At 41.1% G+C, this 20,514-nt stretch overlaps 2 long non-coding RNA genes across 2 annotated transcripts; both read right to left on the bottom strand.

Moving 5' to 3' along the window:
- Positions 1–313: 313 nt before the first annotated feature.
- On the bottom strand, positions 314–1,688 carry LOC306989667. Its single transcript, XR_013795685.1, has 3 exons — positions 1,501–1,688; positions 1,357–1,422; positions 314–762 (listed from the first exon to the last, which is right to left on the bottom strand). It is a non-coding gene; the product is annotated as an uncharacterized lncRNA (long non-coding RNA).
- Positions 1,689–8,256: 6,568 nt separating this feature from the next.
- LOC306989067 lies at positions 8,257–9,513 on the bottom strand. The gene is made up of 3 exons (XR_013795555.1): positions 9,434–9,513; positions 9,290–9,355; positions 8,257–8,694 (listed from the first exon to the last, which is right to left on the bottom strand). It is a non-coding gene; the product is annotated as an uncharacterized lncRNA (long non-coding RNA).
- Between the last annotated feature and the right edge of the window lie 11,001 nt (positions 9,514–20,514).

Below are 20,514 nucleotides of genomic sequence, written 5' to 3'. Positions count from 1 at the left end.
ATACGCAATGTTTAGATCTGCTGTGGTATTTATGTAAATTAGCACATACATAATTAGATTATGCTCCGTTTGCCCATGTTAACAGACAATTTCAAAAAACTTGTAATGCATTTTGTTTGTCTTGATGCAAGTAATCAACTCAGTCATTTTCATGGTGATATCTAAAGGATAAATGTTTACCATATTCACGTGAAAGAAAGAATGAATAGGCTATATTTGGGTCTTTTTCTCAACTTTCCCCTAATGGGATTCTTCGGGGCTTTATTTTTTTCCTTATGTAACCCACTTCAGAGTATGTACACCCTAGGTTCGTAGGAGCTGAGAAGTACAGTAATAACCAGCAACACAAGTATAACGGTTTGACATGTAAGCTTTTAGTCAACAAAAAGCTTTCACACTTCACAACAATTTTTGTTCACAATAAGTATGGGCCCAAAATAAATGTAAAATAAAATAAAATGTCCTTTCTTTGTCGAAAATATTCCTTGGAAATTTTCCTGAAGAATTCCAAAGTCAATCGAAAATTCGAGTCAGTTAGTCAAGGGAAATAGTCAAGGTCAAGGTTTCGTCAGGGACAATCTCGTTGGTGCCGGTTAGTTGAACTGACACAATCCTACCACAGGCTTCCGAGCTGCTGTGGTGGAGATTCACGGCTCATTGGGAAGGCTCGCCATCTATGAGTCAATGGTTCACCTGATATCATTCAAGGACTGGAGCTTCTGGAATTTCTGCTCATCTCATCAAGCAAGAAAAAGACCTGACCTGTATATAGAACAGGTTCAGTCCAAAATCAATGATATCAAATAGTTCTTAAAGTACTGTACAACATTATATTACTGTTAGAAATATCATAGCATAGTTCACATGAAGAAAACAATAGCTATTTTAAATCAGAATATACCATTTTAACCTTATGTCATTACAATGAAATGTAATTATAGGACACATTATACCAATTAACTTTCTCTCTCTTTTTAATCCCTTTTTACATAGGATTTTGTTAGATTTTAAATCAAAATAAATGAAATACAGTTTTAATTAAACCCATTTATATGAATTTACAGTATTTGCTGATTTAACGACTTTAACTAACTTAAAATGACAATTTATATTCTCCTGTATGTAACTTTAACCTTTAGTCACATATATATCACAAAGTAAAATGTTACAAAAGTATCTTTTTTTTAAAACATATCAAATTAGTTTACATCTCTCCTTAAACCATGAAATAAATGTATTTTATAATGTTACATTCCTTCTGAACAACAGAAATGTTTGAATAATTACTAATTGGAGCTAACATGGCTACCTCGTGGTATTTTTCCACACACACCATCATTGAACGCTTTAGCTTACCAAGAGAGGATTTTCAGTATGAGAAGCCAGGACAGATAAAACGATTTCTGGACGGCTCTCCAACTTCTAAAACAAGTATACAGATGTTTACATAACGAACTGAATCATATTTAACTGCTAGAAAAAATAGACAGGTTTTCATACCTTTTCTTCTGTTTATTTTAACTCGCGGGGGAACCCGAAGCAGTGCTCCATTTGCTTTTTAGCGCGTTCGACTCACGGAAGTATCTTAGCGCGCTACTTCCGGTTTCCCACAAAATAAAATATATTTTTCAAAATAAAACCCCCATTACTCATAAACGTAAAGTATGGATAAATAATGAAAATAATTGCACACAATTAACTGGTTACCCTTTTTAGGTGGGTTACATCTCCTCCCCCTCTTAATTAACATGAGTCCCTTCATGTTCGTACAAGGGCAGGGGCACCTTCAAATGTTTCAACTAAAACTTTGTTAAACCCATCCAGTATAGTTTGTGCAAATGAAATCAAGGGTTTACCAAGCTGTGGATAAGTAAACTTAGCAGGTGGCTTTCTCAACCGTTCAGATCTGCGTATTTGGTCAGCAGTCTGATTGTTAGGAACATCATGATCTGCAAGCTCAAGTGAACTAGTATCTTGTTCAGCATTGTCCAAGTCAGTAGATTGTCTCTGATCAATGTCTTTGGACTTCTCGACTCTCTCTGGAGTTTCTGTACAAGAGTAATTGTCTGATAGATCATGTTCTATTTCGTTAAGTTTACTCTCTTGTTCATTTCCAGATTCTAGTTCATCTTGTGTCACTTCTGCTAAGTTTTCAATTTGGTTTGTTCTCCGTTGTTCCACAGGTTGATCCAGGATTCCTGAAGGTAAGTCCATAGGTAAGGTTTTAGATTCCTCAACATTTAGGAGATTATCCTTTGTAGCATTCGTGTTTGAATTCATACTGTTTGGTTGAATAATCCTTGTGGTTGTCTTGATTGTTGTAGGGTAATAACTCTGAATATAGTCATCATCACTGTCAGAATCAGGGGCATTTTCCTCTGGAGAGACGGAAGTTTGCCTTGTTTTGGGTTTTGAGGCTTTCTTTGGCTTTGCCATTTTCTCATCATCTTCAGATAGAAATCCGCAAGGAAGCAGTAAGTTGCGGTGGAGTGTGCGCAAAGGTCCTTCCTGACCCTCAGGACAGACTGTATACACAGGTATATCTCCAGCTTTCTTTTGTACAACATAAATAGTGGACTCCCACCGATCGGCGAGTTTATGCTTGCCGCGAAAACGGAGATTTCGCACTAGAACTCTATCGCCTGTGTCAAGCGTTGACTCCCTTACTCTCATGTCAAACCTGCGTTTGTTTTTGTCAGCAATTTTCTTTGCATTAGCAGATGCTAACTGATAACTTTCTTTCAAGTATGTCTTAAGGTTTTTCACATACTGCGAGTGAGACATGTTCGAATTGTTCTTAACTGGTAGACCAAACGCAATGTCTATGGGCATTCTAGGTTGGCGCCCGAACATCAACTCATAGGGTGAAAACCCGGTGACGTCATTCCTTGTGCAATTGTATGCATGAGTGAGAGGTCGGACGTACTCGCGCCACTTAGTTTTCTCTTTGTCCTTGAGCGTACCCAACATACTGAGCAATGTACGGTTATACCGCTCGACGGGATTACCCTGGGGATGGTAAGGACTCGTTCTTACTTTCTTAGTACCGACCAAGGCGCACAACTCTTTGATGACCTGTGACTCAAAGTCGCGACCTTGGTCGCTGTGAAGACGTTCAGGGAATCCGTAATGGACAAAGAACTGTTCCCAAAGGCATTTGGCTACAGTTAGAGCTTTTTGGTCTCGAGTCGGAATGGCACTTGCATATTTCGTATAATGGTCCGTTATGACCAGAACGTCCTTGCAGTTATGACTGTCGGGTTCGATGGACAAGAAATCCATACAGACCAATTCCATTGGCCTACTTGCCTGTATGTTGACTAAAGGTGCGGCTTTGTCGGGTTGGCTTTTCCTTTTAACGCACCTTGGACAGCTTTTAATCTTGGACTCAACATCGTGAGACATCTTTGGCCAATAAAACCGCGATCTGGTTAGCTCAAGAGTTCTTTCGGCTCCTAAATGGCCCATTTCATCATGTAAACTGTAGAGCACGGGGTTTCTCAAAATTTTGGGTAAGACAAGCTGGTAGATGGTTTTGTTGTCACACTGTCTTTTCCGATACAGCAGACTGTCTATTATTTCAAATCGACTCATTTCTCTGAGCATGAGCTGGAGTTCAGGACAGTTATTACCATCAGGGACAGGTTCTGCTGACTCACATGACTGTATGATTACACTGATTACCGCATCAGCTCGTTGCAACTCAGCTATCTCAGCCTCACTGTACTTAGGGACGGTTGAAAGACCACTAAGATTTTCATCGTCAGAAAATGCTGAGGGAATAGCATCTGGATGCACGGCAAGTGACTCAATGTAACATGGCGACAGACCAGAGTCATTTTGAGAAATAGTGTGGAGTTGACATGTGGCTTGGACAACGTTCACAGGTGCAAGATGGTATGAGGTAAAGTCATGTATTCTTTGACTCTCTTCTTGAGATGCACTGTCACTGATTAGCTCACCATGTGGCCTCCTTGACAGGCCATCGGCGTCTTGATTTTGCTTGCCGGCGCGATATTTGATGTCAAAAGTGAACGTAGACAAGGCTGCTATCCATCGATAACTAGTAGCATCTAATTTGGCTTTGGTGAAAACGTACAGCAAAGGATTGTTGTCAGTAATGACTGTGAACACGTTGCCATATAGATAGTCGTGGAATTTTTCGGTGATAGCCCATTTTAAAGCTAAAAATTCCAGCTTGTGGGCTGGATAGCGGGCTTCACACTGTGAGAGACCCCGACTCGCATACGCAATGACGCGGGTCTGGCCGTCTTGTTCTTGATATAACGCCGCGCCCAGGCCGGTTGTGCTCGCGTCAGTATGAACAACATAAGGCAATCTTGGATTTGCGTACCCTAAGACAGGCGCGGATGTTAATTTTTCAATAATCTGGTCAAAAGCGTCTTGGCAGGATTGGGTCCACCTTTCTCCGAAAAGTTCTTTGGGATTATGGTACTTGGCGGCTATGTTGGTAATCTTTGCGCCTTTACTCACGGGAGGATAGCCAGCTGTGAGGTTGGTTAAGGGCTTTACTATTTTAGCATACCCCTCCACGAACCTTCTATAGTACCCGGAGAACCCAAGAAATGACCTAAGGTCTTTTAAGGTTTGAGGTCTTGGCCAGGTCTTAAGTGCTTCTGTCTTTTGAGGATCGGTTTCAACTCCGTCGCGTGATACTATATGACCTAAGTAACGAACCGAAGTTTGAAAGAAACGGCATTTTTCAGGAGATAACTTTAACCCGTTCTCTCGCAATCGGGACAGTACGTTCGTGAGACGATTTTCATGCTCCTCTAGTGTTTTGGAAAAGACAATAATATCGTCTAAGAACACAAGCACCTCGCGCAGATTAATGTCCCCCATGCACTTTTCCATTAAACGCTGAAAAGTGCTGGGCGCGTTGGTGATCCCCTGTGGCATGCGGTTCCACTCCCAAAAACCGAGAGGGCACACGAACGCTGTCTTGTCTTTGTCACTCTCTGTCATCTCAATCTGGTAATAGCCGCTTTTCAGATCCATTACTGAAAACCACTGAGATCCGCTCAGGGCTGAGAAAGATTCCTCAAGATTCGGTAATGCATACGCATCTTTGATCGTTTGCATATTCAATCGCCGGTAATCTACACATAATCTGACATCACCGTTCTTTTTTTTTTACTACGACTATTGGAGACGCAAAAGGAGACTGCGATTCGCGAATGATCCCTGCTTCAAGGAGAGCCTGCAGGTGACGCCTCACTGCATCAAAATCCTGAGGATGAATAGGACGTGGGCGCTGCTTGACAGGTGTCTCATCCTTGAGTTTGATTGAATGTTTCACTTTTGTTGCATGTCCGTAGTCGAGATCATGATGAGAGAAAATGTCTGAAAATGTGTTTAACTTGTTTGTCATACGAGCTTTCCACTCCTCGGAAAGTGATTCTCCAAAGTCGAAGGTTAGGTTTGAACTTTGCTGCTTGTTTGTTTGGCTAGTGGGCTGTTGGTGGCTACTGCAACTAGCGGGTTTCTGAGTTGGAACAATCTTTTTAACAGCACTAAGTTCACCGATGATACACCTAACAGGAAGGGAGATGTTTCGATCAGTTTCATTCTTTACCACTACAGGTATCTTGTATGGGGTGTCTCTTGGGACATTAATGAGACAGCATTCGACAAAAATTCCCCCAGGTAAGGATGACACTGTAGGTTGCTCAAGCAAAACACATTGTTCATTGTTTGCATTGTCGATATTCGCATATCCTTCTAGCACTATCCTTTCACTAGCACCGATTACACTTGGCTCATTATTTCTCAATTTGACGAGACCTAGTTTGCCATTTAAACTATGCTTGTGTCTCATTTGTAGGGTTCTCAGGACTTGGTGGTAGCCACAGTAAGCACTCTTTCGAAATGTATTGTCATCACAAAACTGTTCGTACAGTGGATCGAGGGTGTTAGTTCCTATTAACAACGGAGTGAGATTGTTGGACCTAACATCTGGCACTATGAGGGCAAGTGTCTCTAATTCAGGCTGAATACCAATGAACTCTTTGGAAAACTGGAGTATGACTTTGACATACCCCAGGTAGGGCACTGACTGACCGTTAGCCCCTTCAATCTCTAGTAAGTCAGCTACTGGGTGAATGGTCTGATCTGAAAGGTAACGGTTGTAAAACGACAGTGACATAGTTGTTACCTGCGACCCAGTATCAAGTAGTGAATTGCACTCAAGCCCATTAACTTTAACGTTAGCGGTGCTCTTGCTACCAACTAGCCCTTTAGGTAAGGTTACGGTTTTTGTCACTTTGTGCTCTTTTAACTTGACTTTCAATTTTGGGTCAATTTTGGGACTTTCAGGTTGATTTGTTTCCATTTGTCCCTCAATAGAAACACTGTTCAGTTTAAATGTTTATCGGGGGTTGGATTTTCTTTTTCCCAAGCTCGTTGTTTCTCTTTCAGCAAAGTTCTCTTTGCAGACACTAATGTGGGGTTGGGAGGATCATCACAGTTTGTGGCAATATGTCCATCCTCGCCACAACTAAAACAGTACCATGGTTTTGGCTTTGACTTGACTGTTGCGGGTGCGGCTCCTGAGGTAAGTTTTGATGTTGATGTCTTTTTGTAAACAGGTTTCTCTTTTCGTTTCTCCTTTTCCTTTTTCCTTTCAGGTGTGTTTGTAGATGATGTCTGTTGTTTAGGACTCGATAGAGCAGCAATTTGAGCTTGTAGCTCAACAATTTGCTTTTGAAGTTGTTTCATAGCTGGTTGCTCGGCAGAGAAAGACTGAGGTGAATTGTATGTGTCCTCCACGTATACCTCATGCACTTGTGCTGCAGCTTGAGCTTTTGGTTTTTGAAACCCCAGATGTTGCTTCATCCTGTTCGCTTTTGCAGTTTGTTTGTCCTCCTCTGTGCGTAAAAGGAGTAAAAACTCTGGAAAAGTGGGCGGATTTTTCTTCCGTTGCTCAAGCTGAAGGTTGTTAATCAGCACATTATTCCAGCAGCCCCTACAGAACTGCTTTAAGAGCTGCTTGTCTGAGTCTTGAGGCAAAATGGTTTTCAACTTTACAACTCTATTCAAAAGGGTCTGTAGTCTCTGGAGATAATTGGAAGGTCTCTCGCCTGAGTTCTGATTAACATTTAGAAACTGGGCGTAAAGTTCGTCTCCATCTTCCACCGTAGCATAAGCTGAGTCAAGCAGATCGAGGAAAGCTTTTGGATTTGCATGGTGACCAAGTGACTTGACAACCGAAGTGGCAGGGGGAAGCAAACTGTCAACAATGCGTCTTACCAACTGTGCACTGGAAACGGTAGGATCAGCCAAGTAACATTCAATGCTGTTCCTCCAAGTTTCATAATCGACTTCAAAGTTTGGGCAAGGGACTTTGCCGGAAAAAGGTCTAACTTTTGCTGGTGCGTGTATTTGTGAAGAGAAGTCAGAACTTTTGACAATGTGTTCGACCACTACACGCTGCACCTCAGGTGGAGTAAGTTGTTCGGCAGTTTGCAAGAAGGAAGATACTGGCAATTGAGTGGGCCTAGCATTTGCCATAGGTCTGAAAGGAGGGCTAAAGGGGTCAAGAGGACGTTGCTCATCATTGACTGAATCCCTTGGAATGGCATCAAGGGAAACGGGACCTGTGGCTGTTCCAGCCGGTGCCACAACTGTACCCTGAGGTTTGCCAGACTCACTCGGCTCTTCCAGTAATCCAGTGATTCGTGCTAACTCATCATGTAGCAGGTTTTCAAAAGATTTTCCACTGAGTTTTGCAACATTTTGGAGGTCAGACAGAAATGTTTTGGTAATATCGGTACCCTTTCCACTTGAGTATGAACTGGCTAAAGCTTCAACGTGGAAGACAACAGCGTCATCAGTATCACTGGTTCTATCAAAGGGTAAATCTTTCTCAAGTGTCTCCACAGCAGCACCAGATACATATTCTACAAGAGCTTTACCATAAAACTCAGAGGTTTCGTCTAAAACCTTCACAATTCTGTTAATAGATCCAAATTGCTTTAAATCTTCATAAATCTCTTCATCTACATCGGTATTTGTCAAACCTGACACAATGACGGCATTGGGGACCTTAATACTTTCTTTCTCAATCACATCCATTTTTGGAAAAAGAACAAAAACAAAAATGTACACTTTAAGGGCACTCAATTACACTTTTTTTCCGAAAAGAAGCCTGGTTATTACTCACTCAAAGCTCCTGGCTGGCTCGCCAAGTTTTACCGTGTAACCCGTATGTACACCCTAGGTTCGTAGGAGCTGAGAAGTACAGTAATAACCAGCAACACAAGTATAACGGTTTGACATGTAAGCTTTTAGTCAACAAAAAGCTTTCACACTTCACAACAATTTTTGTTCACAATAAGTATGGGCCCAAAATAAATGTAAAATAAAATAAAATGTCCTTTCTTTGTCGAAAATATTCCTTGGAAATTTTCCTGAAGAATTCCAAAGTCAATCGAAAATTCGAGTCAGTTAGTCAAGGGAAATAGTCAAGGTCAAGGTTTCGTCAGGGAAAATCTCGTTGGTGCCGGTTAGTTGAACTGACACAATCCTACCACAGGCTTCCGAGCTGCTGTGGTGGAGATTCACGGCTCATTGGGAAGGCTCGCCATCTATGGGTCAATGGTTCACCTGATATCATTCAAGGACTGGAGCTTCTGGAATTTCTGCTCATCTCATCAAGCAAGAAAAAGACCTGACCTGTATATAGAACAGGTTCAGTCCAAAATCAATGATATCAAATAGTTCTTAAAGTACTGTACAACATTATATTACTGTTAGAAATATCATAGCATAGTTCACATGAAGAAAACAATAGCTATTTTAAATCAGAATATACCATTTTAACCTTATGTCATTACAATGAAATGTAATTATAGGACACATTATACCAATTAACTTTCTCTCTCTTTTTAATCCCTTTTTACATAGGATTTTGTTAGATTTTAAATCAAAATAAATGAAATACAGTTTTAATTAAACCCATTTATATGAATTTACAGTATTTGCTGATTTAACGACTTTAACTAACTTAAAATGACAATTTATATTCTCCTGTATGTAACTTTAACCTTTTGTCACATATATATCACAAAGTAAAATGTTACAAAAGTATCTTTTTTTTTTAAACATATCAAATTAGTTTACATCTCTCCTTAAACCATGAAATAAATGTATTTTATAATGTTACATTCCTTTGGAACAACAGAAATGTTTGAATAATTACTAATTGGAGCTAACATGGCTACCTCGTGGTATTTTTCCACACACACCATCATTGAACGCTTTAGCTTACCAAGAGAGGATTTTCAGTATGAGAAGCCAGGACAGATAAAACGATTTCTGGACGGCTCTCCAACTTCTAAAACAAGTATACAGATGTTTACATAACGAACTGAATCATATTTAACTGCTAGAAAAAATAGACAGGTTTTCATACCTTTTCTTCTGTTTATTTTAACTCGCGGGGGAACCCGAAGCAGTGCTCCATTTGCTTTTTAGCGCGTTCGACTCACGGAAGTATCTTAGCGCGCTACTTCCGGTTTCCCACAAAATAAAATATATTTTTCAAAATAAAACCCCCATTACTCATAAACGTAAAGTATGGATAAATAATGAAAATAATTGCACACAATTAACTGGTTACCCTTTTTAGGTGGGTTACACTTACTCAGGACATATTAAGGATACAAAATCAGTCGAGTTTGCTTCTGTTGCAATTTGTTCTAGGTTGACCCCCGTTTTGGCTTAAAATGACTGGACTAAGAAAGGCATTAGCCAACCATCACAGAAGGACTGTTAACACACATTTGAATGATTCTGAGAGCCCTCAATTGTTCAACCCTCAAAAGTCAAATTTTGTTGAGAATCCTTTACGTTTTTATTAAGGGTAACGTGCTCTGATCAGGGTTTTCTGGTCTGGTTAGTTTAAACTTCTGCAGCTGACATTTAATAACACCTTTCGAGTATTAAAAAGGATGCAAAAACACCATTAAATGTATTGTTATCCTTAAAGGGGTCATGACATGAGAAACCAAATTTGCCTTGATCTTTTGGTATATAAGAGGTCTTTGTGTCATTAAAACGACCTGCAAGTTTCATAGCTTAAGACGTCCTCCCCATTATAAACGAATCATTTATTTAATCAAGCTCTAAATACAGCTCGTTCTGAATCCATGGTAAGAAGTGACGTCACGGTACGAAGTGACGTACCAGCGTTTGCATATGACCGCCTCCGTCACAAGACAACTACGCTTAAAGCGCAAGACAATTACGCTCACTTCGCATCATTGTTGCGCCCGCGCGCCGCGCGCCTCACAAGTGTTCAGTCGACGGACAGCGAGTGGGTCTGCTCTGTGTACAGGGAAATGACGATGCCACGCAGATGTGTTCCTGGCTGTGGACAAACAACATCTTTGAATACGCTGCAGAAAGATCCAGAAGTCAGGGGAAAATGGATGCACTTTATTTTTTGCGGACGTCCCAGTCACGGCAGTGTTAATTTAAGCGTTTGTTCTATACATTTGAAGGATGACTGTTTTGAGAACAAATCCCAAAATGATGCTGGCTTTGCCAGAAAACTGTTGCTCAAAGATAAGTCCGTGCCGACTATTCTGGGCTCAACAACGACGACGCAAACTGTAAGTAATGTATTTAAAACTTTAAAGTACTTTGTAAATACGCCGAATCCGCAAATGTTCTGGCTGGGGGCGTTAATAATTGATGCATAGGCACTGACGTTAGCCAATCATAACAGTGGGCGTTAACACTGAACTCTTAAAGGGGAAACACCCCCAAAACAGACTGTTTGAATCAGAGGATGAGAAACAGGGTGGGAAAAGGTCATAAATCACTACATTTTAATTTTTTTTTTGTAAAAAAAACTATAGTAATACTATAATTGCACCTAGGGAACATAATAATAAAATAAAATAAACCATGTCATGACCCCTTTAACTCATGCACTACACGCTAATGGTGTGTAAATGTTTCTAACCAGATGCATGTTTTATATTTATGTAATGATATTTGTTTATGTTTATGTGTGTTGTAACTTCGATGTACAAATGCCTATATGTAAACTCAGCTGCCTATCTTGGCTAGGACACTCCCGTAAACGAGATTTTAATCTCAGTGAGTCTTCTTTCCTAGTTAAATAAAGGTTTAAAAATACATTTAAAGGGGTGATGAACTGCATTTTGTTATTGTATAATGTTATTTGAAGTCCACTTATAATTTTACATCAAAAAACTGAATTTAGGGACTGCAAAACCTCTTGTAATCCTGAAGCATCTCTATCGGTTTGTGTGTCGAGTAATGTTTGTGTCTCTTTCGTATTTACTACTACATGACATGCACGAACTGGTGAGCGAGGCTAGAGGCACTTATGTAGAAGTACTCTTTCATCACACTATGACGTTATACTGAAACGAGTCTTTTTGGAAGCTTGGATTAAAAATTAGTTTTCGTTTTTGTACTAACAAGGAAGTTTTTGAATATCATGGGAGTTTTGAAACTTACAGAACATTTTTATAGCGCAATAATATGGAAGTAATGACAAATGTTTTTGAAACAAAAAGCCTGTTGAATTGCACTACTTGAAAAAAATAGGCATTGCATTAACCATGCTTGCATTTTAATGCATTGTATTTTTAGGACTTTTATTGATTTTTTTATTGGCTCAAATTCAACATGGTTGCATGTTTAAGCTGTGAATATTTCAATTCAAAACATTTCAAACACATTTTCATTATTAAAAATTAAATAATCCATTTCGATTCAACCATTTAAGTTCGGAATGTGCATTTTTATGTCTATTTAAAAAAGGGGGGTGCCCCTTAAAGGAGAACTCCGGTGCAAAATGAACCTTTGGTCTAATTACACATTGTTACCTAGTCAACCGTTATCTGAGATTTGTTTTCATGATTATCGAATGTAAATAGTTTTATCTCTAAAAACAGTTTAGCCCATAACGCTAGTATAACGCTAGTATATAGGGCATAAAGTAATGACAAATAAAAATCGCTTGTTAATACCACTAACATGGCTCAAAATAGCCCCACACTAACACGGTAGCATAATTAGGGGCCCTACCTTCAAACCGAAGCATTGAGAACTTTTGTCAGTGTCCAGACAGTTTAATAAGAAGATATTTTATACATACAGTCAACTTTGCGTATACAGGCAGAAGCCATCTTTGAAAAACAGTCTCTACCAGTCGATCTACGAACGCCTCTCTTCAACCTTCTCTGATAATATCTATACTTCTAAAATAACTTTCTATCACAACTAAATTAACAATTCTTCTGACTCTCACATGCTTTTAAAAACCTTCTCCTCTCTTCTTAACCCTCCTCCTCCTCCTCCTCCTCCTCCTTCATCAACTCAAACAGCTGATGATTTTGCCACATTCTTCATAAATAAAACAACCACCAACAGCTGCCAATTTACCAATCCACAAACTTACACACACATTTTACCAGCTAACACACAAATTCTACCCTCCTTCTCCTTGCTTTCAGAGACAGAAGTCTCCAAACTCCTCCTCTCCAATCGCCCTACTACCTGTCCGCTTGATCCTATTCCCACTAACCTACTTAGAGCCATTTCTTCCTCGGTTGTACCCGCACTCACGCACATCATAAACACTTCTCTTCACACGGGTACCTTTCCCACAGCATTTAAGCAGGCTCGGGTAACCCCACTGCTTAAGAAATCCACTCTAAATCCAGCACATCTAGAAAATTATAGACCGGTATCCCTTCCATTTGTCGCAAAAACACTTGAACGAGTTGTTTTCAACCAGATCTCCTCCTTTCTTATGCAGAACAACCTCCTGGACAACAATCAGTCTGGTTTCAAAAGCGGACACTCAACTGAGACTGCTCTGCTCTCAGTAATTGAAGCTCTGAGACTGGCAAGAGCAGCTTCCAAATCCTCAGTTCTGATCCTTCTAGATCTGTCTGCTGCCTTTGACACAGTTAACCACCAGATCCTCCTGTCAATCCTAAAGATGAAGGGCATCTCGGGAACCGCACTCCAGTGGTTCTTTAGGGTGTCGGGGAGGGGTGTGGTGTCTAAGACCAAACATCTAGCTACTGGAGTGCCTCAGAGCTCAGTGCTTGGACCACTTCTCTTCTCAATCTACATGTCATCACTAGGATCTGTGATTCAGAAACATGGCTTTTCCTATCACTGCTACGCTGATGACACAACTCTACCTCTCATTCCAGCCTGATGATCCGATGGTGGCCGCTCGCATCTCAGCCTACCTGACAGACATTTCTGGCTGGATGAAGGACCACCACCTTCAACTAAACCTTGCGAAGACGACAGCTACTTGTAGTCCCGGCTAACCAAACACTTTATCACAACTTTACCATTCAGCTAGGCTCGTCATCCATGATTCCATTAAGATCTGCCAGGAACCTTGGAGTTGTAATTGATGATCAATTGAACTTAACAGACCACATTGATAGTACTGCCCGGTCATGCAGATTTGCCTTGTACAACATCAGAGGATCAGGCCCTTCCTATCAGAGCATCCTACACAACTCCTTGTCCAGGTGCTTGCTCTATCCAGACTGGACTATTGTAATGCTGTCCTGGCTGGTCTTCCAGCTTGCTCTGTCAAACCTCTGCAACTGATCCAGAATGCTGCAGCTAGAGTGGTCTTTAACGAGCCAAAGAGAGCACACGTCACTCCTCTCCTCACTAAATTGCACTTGTTGCCAGTTGCCGCTCGCATCAAATTCAAGTTACTGACCTTTGCCTACAGAACAACCACTGGCACTGCTCCCTTGTACCTAAACTCATTACTTCAGACTTATGTGCCATCCAGAAACTTGCGCTCTGGAAGCGAACGCCGTTTTGTGGTGCCATCTCAAAGAGGCACTAAATCTCTTTCTCGGACCTTTACCATGACGGTTCCCTGCTGGTGGAATGATCTGCCTAACTCAACCAGAGCTGCTGAGTCCGTAGCCATTTTCAAGAAACGGCTGAAGACGCATCTTTTTCGGCAGCACTTTATCCAGTAATACTAACTCTTTCTCTTCTATTCTATAAAAACAAAACAAAAAAAAACAAACATGTACTTTACTTTACTTTATACTTTATTGTCAGACAGAGTCTGAAATTTGTTTTACATGACAGTATCCATGCTTACCACAACATTTAACAAACATTCAATATTGACATTCACTCAAACCACAGAGTTATACAATCATTACAACATTTATCCATCGGCCCCATCATCCCAATACTCCTGATCTCTGATTAGGTTAGGTTTTGTTCAGCGCTATGATTGCCTGATGCACAAAATAATTTTTTAGCTTCACCTTATTAAATTTGGGAACTCTATACCTCCGCTTTGACGGTAGTAGTTCGAACTCTTTGTGCAAAATATGCATGGGATTAAAAACTATATTGTGAGCCAGTCTGAGAATATTATTGTGATAAACTGAGTCATAAATCTTCTCAAGCGGCTGACCTACTATCTTTGAGCAGATTTTTAATTGATTAACAACCTTTGTTTTTAACACGACAGACAGACTTTTATACCAACTAGAATTACAGTATTGCAGTAAACTCAATATTACAGACCTAAAAAACAGCAGAAGAATCTGCCGCCTTACTCCAAAAGACCTAAGACGGCGAAGAAAATAGATTCTCTGCTTTGTCTTTTTACATAGAGTCTCAATATGATCTTTCCAGGATAACCGATAGATTGAACTGAGAGGGATCATAGCACTTACATATTGTTGTCCTACTGTTAGTTTAACTGCTTCTATTGTTCTCATTTGTAAGTCGCTTTGAATAAAAGTGTCTGCTAAATGAATAAATGTAAATATTACCCACCAAGTACATTGTAAAACATATCATTCATCATAATTTGCCTGCCTTATGTGTGTGTGTGTGTGTGTGTGTGTGTGTTTGTGTGTGTGTGTGTGTGTGTGTGTGTATATATATATATATATATATATTATATCTCTCTTTTTTTCATATTAATATATATAATCTCTCTTTTTTCATATTAATATATATAATCTCTCTTTTTTTCATATTAATATTTTTTCAGACCAGCTACTATAGAAGATAACTGAAATCGACGTTCTTGGGAACGCTAGGTTTACCCTACACCTAGGTTTAAATAAACCACAATTATCAATATACAACATACCCTCTAATACTCACAGGTTGCTTAATTGCTTCAAATAACTATATCAGTGACTTTTTGTGTTGGGCTTCCAATCGTATGTTCAATGTAACTCATAGAGTGCTGTATAGTGACGACAGACAAGAGGATAAATGGACACTCATGTCCAGCTTGATGACGATATAGTCAAAGCTTTTAAAGGTAAACTGAGAAGTCAACGGAATTCTACTGCATTTCTATGCAAATTATTATACATATATTCAAACATGGATACAAAGATGTTAGTCAATGGTTAATTTTATATAAATTCTTCTTCCCTTTCACAGATCCTGTGATAAAGCGGTCTTCAAATATACAGTGTATGAACCACAAGCTCTCCGAAAATGAGTCGTACTCAAAGAAGTGATCGTCCACTTGAAGATGAAGGTCTCTCTCTCTCTCTCTCTCTAATAAATGATTTTTCAATAAATACTGTTAATAATTGCATTCTTTTCTTTCACCATTGCTTTATACCAATGTTTTCCCCTTGTCTTATTTACCTTTATTAATTTGAGTTTAATCAACTTAAATCATTTACGGCAATCGGTTTCCTCAAACCATTTGAGTAGCTATATAGTTGTTTAGACTTATCGAATGAACTTAAAATATTCATGTTACATACACTCAAAATTATTGACTAAACCAACACTAAATTGAGTGAATATGACTATATATATATATATATATATATATAAGTTCACAATACTCATACGTATTTGTTTTTAAACTTAAATGGTTTGAAGCAATCAGTTTCCTCAATCAGTTTGAGTTGAGTTAACTTATTGGGTTTTACAGTGGTCCCCTATAGGGATGTAGAGTTGCAATGGCAAGGGAGGGAGAGAGTGCGAACCTGGAGAGTAGAGGTAGTGCTTAGGTCATGCCAAAATGTTAGATATATAGAAATATCAGATTCAACCCCGGACGCCAAATCCTAGCCAGAAGAAATCAGTCTTCTATTAGCCTGAGAGTTTAGCAGAGTTTATTGAATAATCTTAGTTGTGTATGTTTCAATGTTCAGACTTTATCTGACCAGTACAAATCCAACAAGTGTTATTATACCAAAAGCACACAATGGAAAATTACTGGTTCACAACTTCCTGTGATGTTAAAAACCTTGGATGTTTGTCTTCATAAGTAAGTGTCATGAATTGCGTGGAAGCAAAGACGGTAGTCGGATCTAAATGCAAGTAGACTTTAATCACTCAGAACAGGATAAACTTATAACAAGGAACCGGAAAACTCACATGGAACGTACATACAATCACTGACAAGGAACAAGAGAGAACACAGGGTTTAAATACACAGAGGGGAACAGGGAACGAGACACAGCTGGGGCAAATGACATAAACGAGAGGGACCATACAACTAACAAGGCACACACCTGAAACAAAGGAACTAATAATTAAGCAGGCTAGGGATAAATGAATACAATAAGCACACACAGAATCAAGGAATCTGAATGAAATAAAACAGACCAAACACAAAGAAACATGAATGAAATAAAACAAAGTCCAAACACACAGAAACAGAACCTGATCATCACATAATTCCCCCCTTCCGAAAGGCGTGACCTCACGCCGTTCAAGATCAAGGCGATGACCTGGGAGGGGGGGGAGGGCGTCCTGGAGTCCCAGACAGGGTAGCTAGGGACCATGGATTCCAGGACGGCCTCGGAGCCGGTGGCCACGGCGGAGCAGGTCGTGAGGGTGGCCACGGCGGAGCAGGTCGTGAGGGTGGCCACGGCGGAGCAGGTCGTGAGGGTGGCCACGGCGGAGCAGGTCGTGAGGGTGGCCACGGCGGAGCAGGTCGTGAGGGTGGCCACGGCGGAGCAGACTTAGACGGGGACCAGGGTGGAGCAGACTTAGACGGGGACCAGGGTGGAGCAGACTTAGACGGGGACCAGGGTGGAGCAGACTTAGACGGGGACCAGGGTGTATGAAGCACAGAACTGGACGGGACCAGCAGCATAGGAAATTCGGGCGGTACAGGAAGCTCAGGGGTGTTAAGCCGTGCAAGGATCCATGTAGGTGCCGCCTCCATGGCCCTCTCAGGGTACCTCCTGCCCCCCCCCCCCCCCCCCCCCCCCCCAAAATACTTGGGGAAATTTACGGGAGGAACCTCTGACCTGTAAGCGGGCTCGAGAGAAGCATCCCGGTGCTTGAAGACCGCAGGTAAGGCGGGGCCGGCAGGGCGAGGCGCAGAGGCGGGGCCGGCAGAGGCGGGGCCGGCAGGGCGAGGCGCAGAGGCGGGGCCGGCAGGGCGAGGAGTCTGGGAACGCCCTCCGGAGCCTGGCGAGCCCAACGAGTCCTCCTTCTCCTTCTGCGACGGCGCTTCACTGGGCTTGATTCGTTCAATGATTCGCCGAGGTTGACGTGAGGTTCAGTTGCGTCGAGCGCGGGCTCGGCTGGGCAGACGTGGAGCGCGGGCTCGGCTGGGCAGACGTGGAGCGCGGGCTCGGCTGGGCAGACGTGGAGCGCGGGCTCGGCTGGGCAGACGTGGAGCGCGGGCTCGGCTGGGCAGACGTGGAGCGCGGGCTCGGCTGGGCAGACGTGGAGCGCGGGCTCGGCTGGGCAGACGTGGAGCGCGGGCTCGGCTGGGCAGACGTGGAGCGCGGGCTCGGCTGGGCAGACGTGGAGCGCGGGTTTGGTGGGCGTCTCTCGCGACATAGGGTCGGCCGAGTACGGGAGAAGCACAGGTTGAATGAAGCCCACGTGAAGCACTTTTACCTCCTCCGCTAAGCCCACAGCAAACGATGAACCACTCATAGAAAGAGCCCACTCGATATACTGACTCAGAGTCCCAGAAGGATCAGGCATGGGCATCGCTGAGTTGAGGGGCTGTCACGTAGTCCTCGATGGGTCGATTCCCCTGACGGAGACGCATGATCTCTACTGGATCCATCACGGGGTCCTGGGAACTACCTGCTAGATCCTGGTGTGGTCAGTGATTATGTCATGAATTGCGTGGAAGCAAAGACGGTAGTCGGATCTAAATGCAAGTAGACTTTAATCACTCAGAACAGGATAAACTTATAACAAGGAACCGGAAAACTCACATGGAACGTACATACAATCACTGACAAGGAACAAGAGAGAACACAGGGTTTAAATACACAGAGGGGAACAGGGAACGAGACACAGCATGGGGCAAATGACATAAACGAGAGGGACCATACAACTAACAAGGCACACACCTGAAACAAAGGAACTAATAATTAAGCAGGCTAGGGATAAATGAATACAATAAGCACACACAGAATCAAGGAATCTGAATGAAATAAAACAGACCAAACACAAAGAAACATGAATGAAATAAAACAAAGTCCAAACACACAGAAACAGAACCTGATCATCACAGTAAGTGATCAGAGAATGCCTCCACATTCTCTGATCACTTACTCATGAAGACAAACATCCAATAACCTCACAATCAATAGATTAAACAACAATAGCAAGCATTGCAAGAGCAGGGAAATGAATAAAATAAGTTCAATAAAAAATAAATACATAAAATTACATAATCTAATCATTTTCTTATTATTATTAATTTATGTAAATATAATAGTATTAATAAATGATAAATCAAACAAAATACAACTAAATAAATGACATTAAATGTAAAAACAAAGAAAAGAAAATAACACCAATGTATGGTTGCTTTCTTAAAGTGAAACACAGGTTGTTATTGAAAACCCTTAGATCCTTAAGTAGGGACCTGGTGGTGGTAGCTGATCTTTTGGGACTGGTGGACAGAGAAGATCCAAAAAGGAACAGGGAGGGAGAAACAGGAAGTACGGGGATCCGGCCGCCAAAAAGTAAAACTAAACTAACCCTAAATACCCTAAATACCCGCATACCCTAAATGGGGGAGCTCAAAAACAGAGAAAAAATTACATAAAATTACCAAATCACAAACCTTCAGAAACCGAAAACAAGAAGGGGATATAAAGGGTGACAAACGACTTAAAACAGCATATGGCATGACAACACAAACACCATGTGGTCTAGACAAACAAAGAACACAACAGAAATAAACTCTGAGCTGATCAGACCGTCCCTCAGATGTATTGATGCAGATGTTGTTGATGGAGATGTTGGTGGAGAATTAGATGTTGTTGATGGAGATGTTGGTGGAGAATTAGATGTTGTTGATGGAGATGTTGGTGGAGAATTAGATGTTGTTGATGAAGATGTTGGTGGAGAATTAGATGTTGTTGATGGAGATGTTGGTGAAGAATCAGATGTCGTTGATGCAGATATTGTTGATGCAGAAGTTGTTGATGGTGATATTGGTGCAGAATCAGATGTTGTTGATGCAGATGTTTATGGAGATGTTGTTGATGGTGGTGATGGTGCAGAATCAGATGTTGATAGAGACGTTGTTGATGGAGGTGTTGTTGATGTTGTTGGTGCAGAATCAGAATTTGATGCAGATTTTGATGCAGGTTTTAAAATATTTGAAGCAGATGTTTTTTTTCTTTTTCATGAGGCAGTATTCAAAATCTGTGATGCAGATGCTGATGCAGATGTCGATCGATGGAGATGTTGTTGGTGCAGGTGTTGTTGATGGAGGTGTTGTTGATGGAGATGTTGTTGATGGAGGTGTTGTTGATGGAGATGTTGTTGATGGAGGTGTTGTTGATGGAGATGTTGTTGATGGAGATGTTGTTGATGGAGATGTTGTTGATGGAGATGTTGTTGATGTTGATGGAGATGTTGTTGATGGAGATGTTGTTGATGGAGATATTGGTGCAGAATCAGATGTTGTTGATGGAGATGTTGTTGATGCAGGTGTTGTTGATGGAGGTGTTGTTGATGGAGATGTTGTTGATGGGGATGTTGGTGCAGAATCAGATGTTGTTGATGGAGATGTTAGTGCAGAATCAGATGTTATTGATGGAGATGTTGTTGATGGAGATGTTGTTGATGGAGATGTTGGTGCAGAATCAGATGTTGTTGATGGAGATGTTGTTGATGGAGATGTTGTTGATGCAGGTGTTGTTGATGGAGGTGTTGTTGATGGAGATGTTGTTGATGGTGATGTTGGTGCAGAATCAGATGTTGATGGAGATGTTGTTGATGGTGATGTTGGTGCAGAATCAGATGTTGATGGAGATGTTGTTGATGGTGATGTTGTTGCTGTTAAACAAAAACAACATTATAAACATTATAAATCGCTGTTTAAAGTTCAGTTAACTCTGTTGAACACAATCTGATTTTTTATCTGAATTTTTAAGGCAAGGCAAGTTTATTTATATAGCACATTTCATACACAATGGTAATTCAAAGTGCTTTACATAGAAGAAATGTAAATAATCAAAATAAATA

Source organism: Phoxinus phoxinus, assembly GCF_949152265.1.
Source record: "Phoxinus phoxinus genome assembly, chromosome: 21".
Taxonomy (NCBI): Eukaryota; Metazoa; Chordata; class Actinopteri; order Cypriniformes; family Leuciscidae; genus Phoxinus; species Phoxinus phoxinus.
Note: the sequence above shows the minus strand (reverse complement) of the source record. Positions and strands in the feature narration are given on the sequence as shown.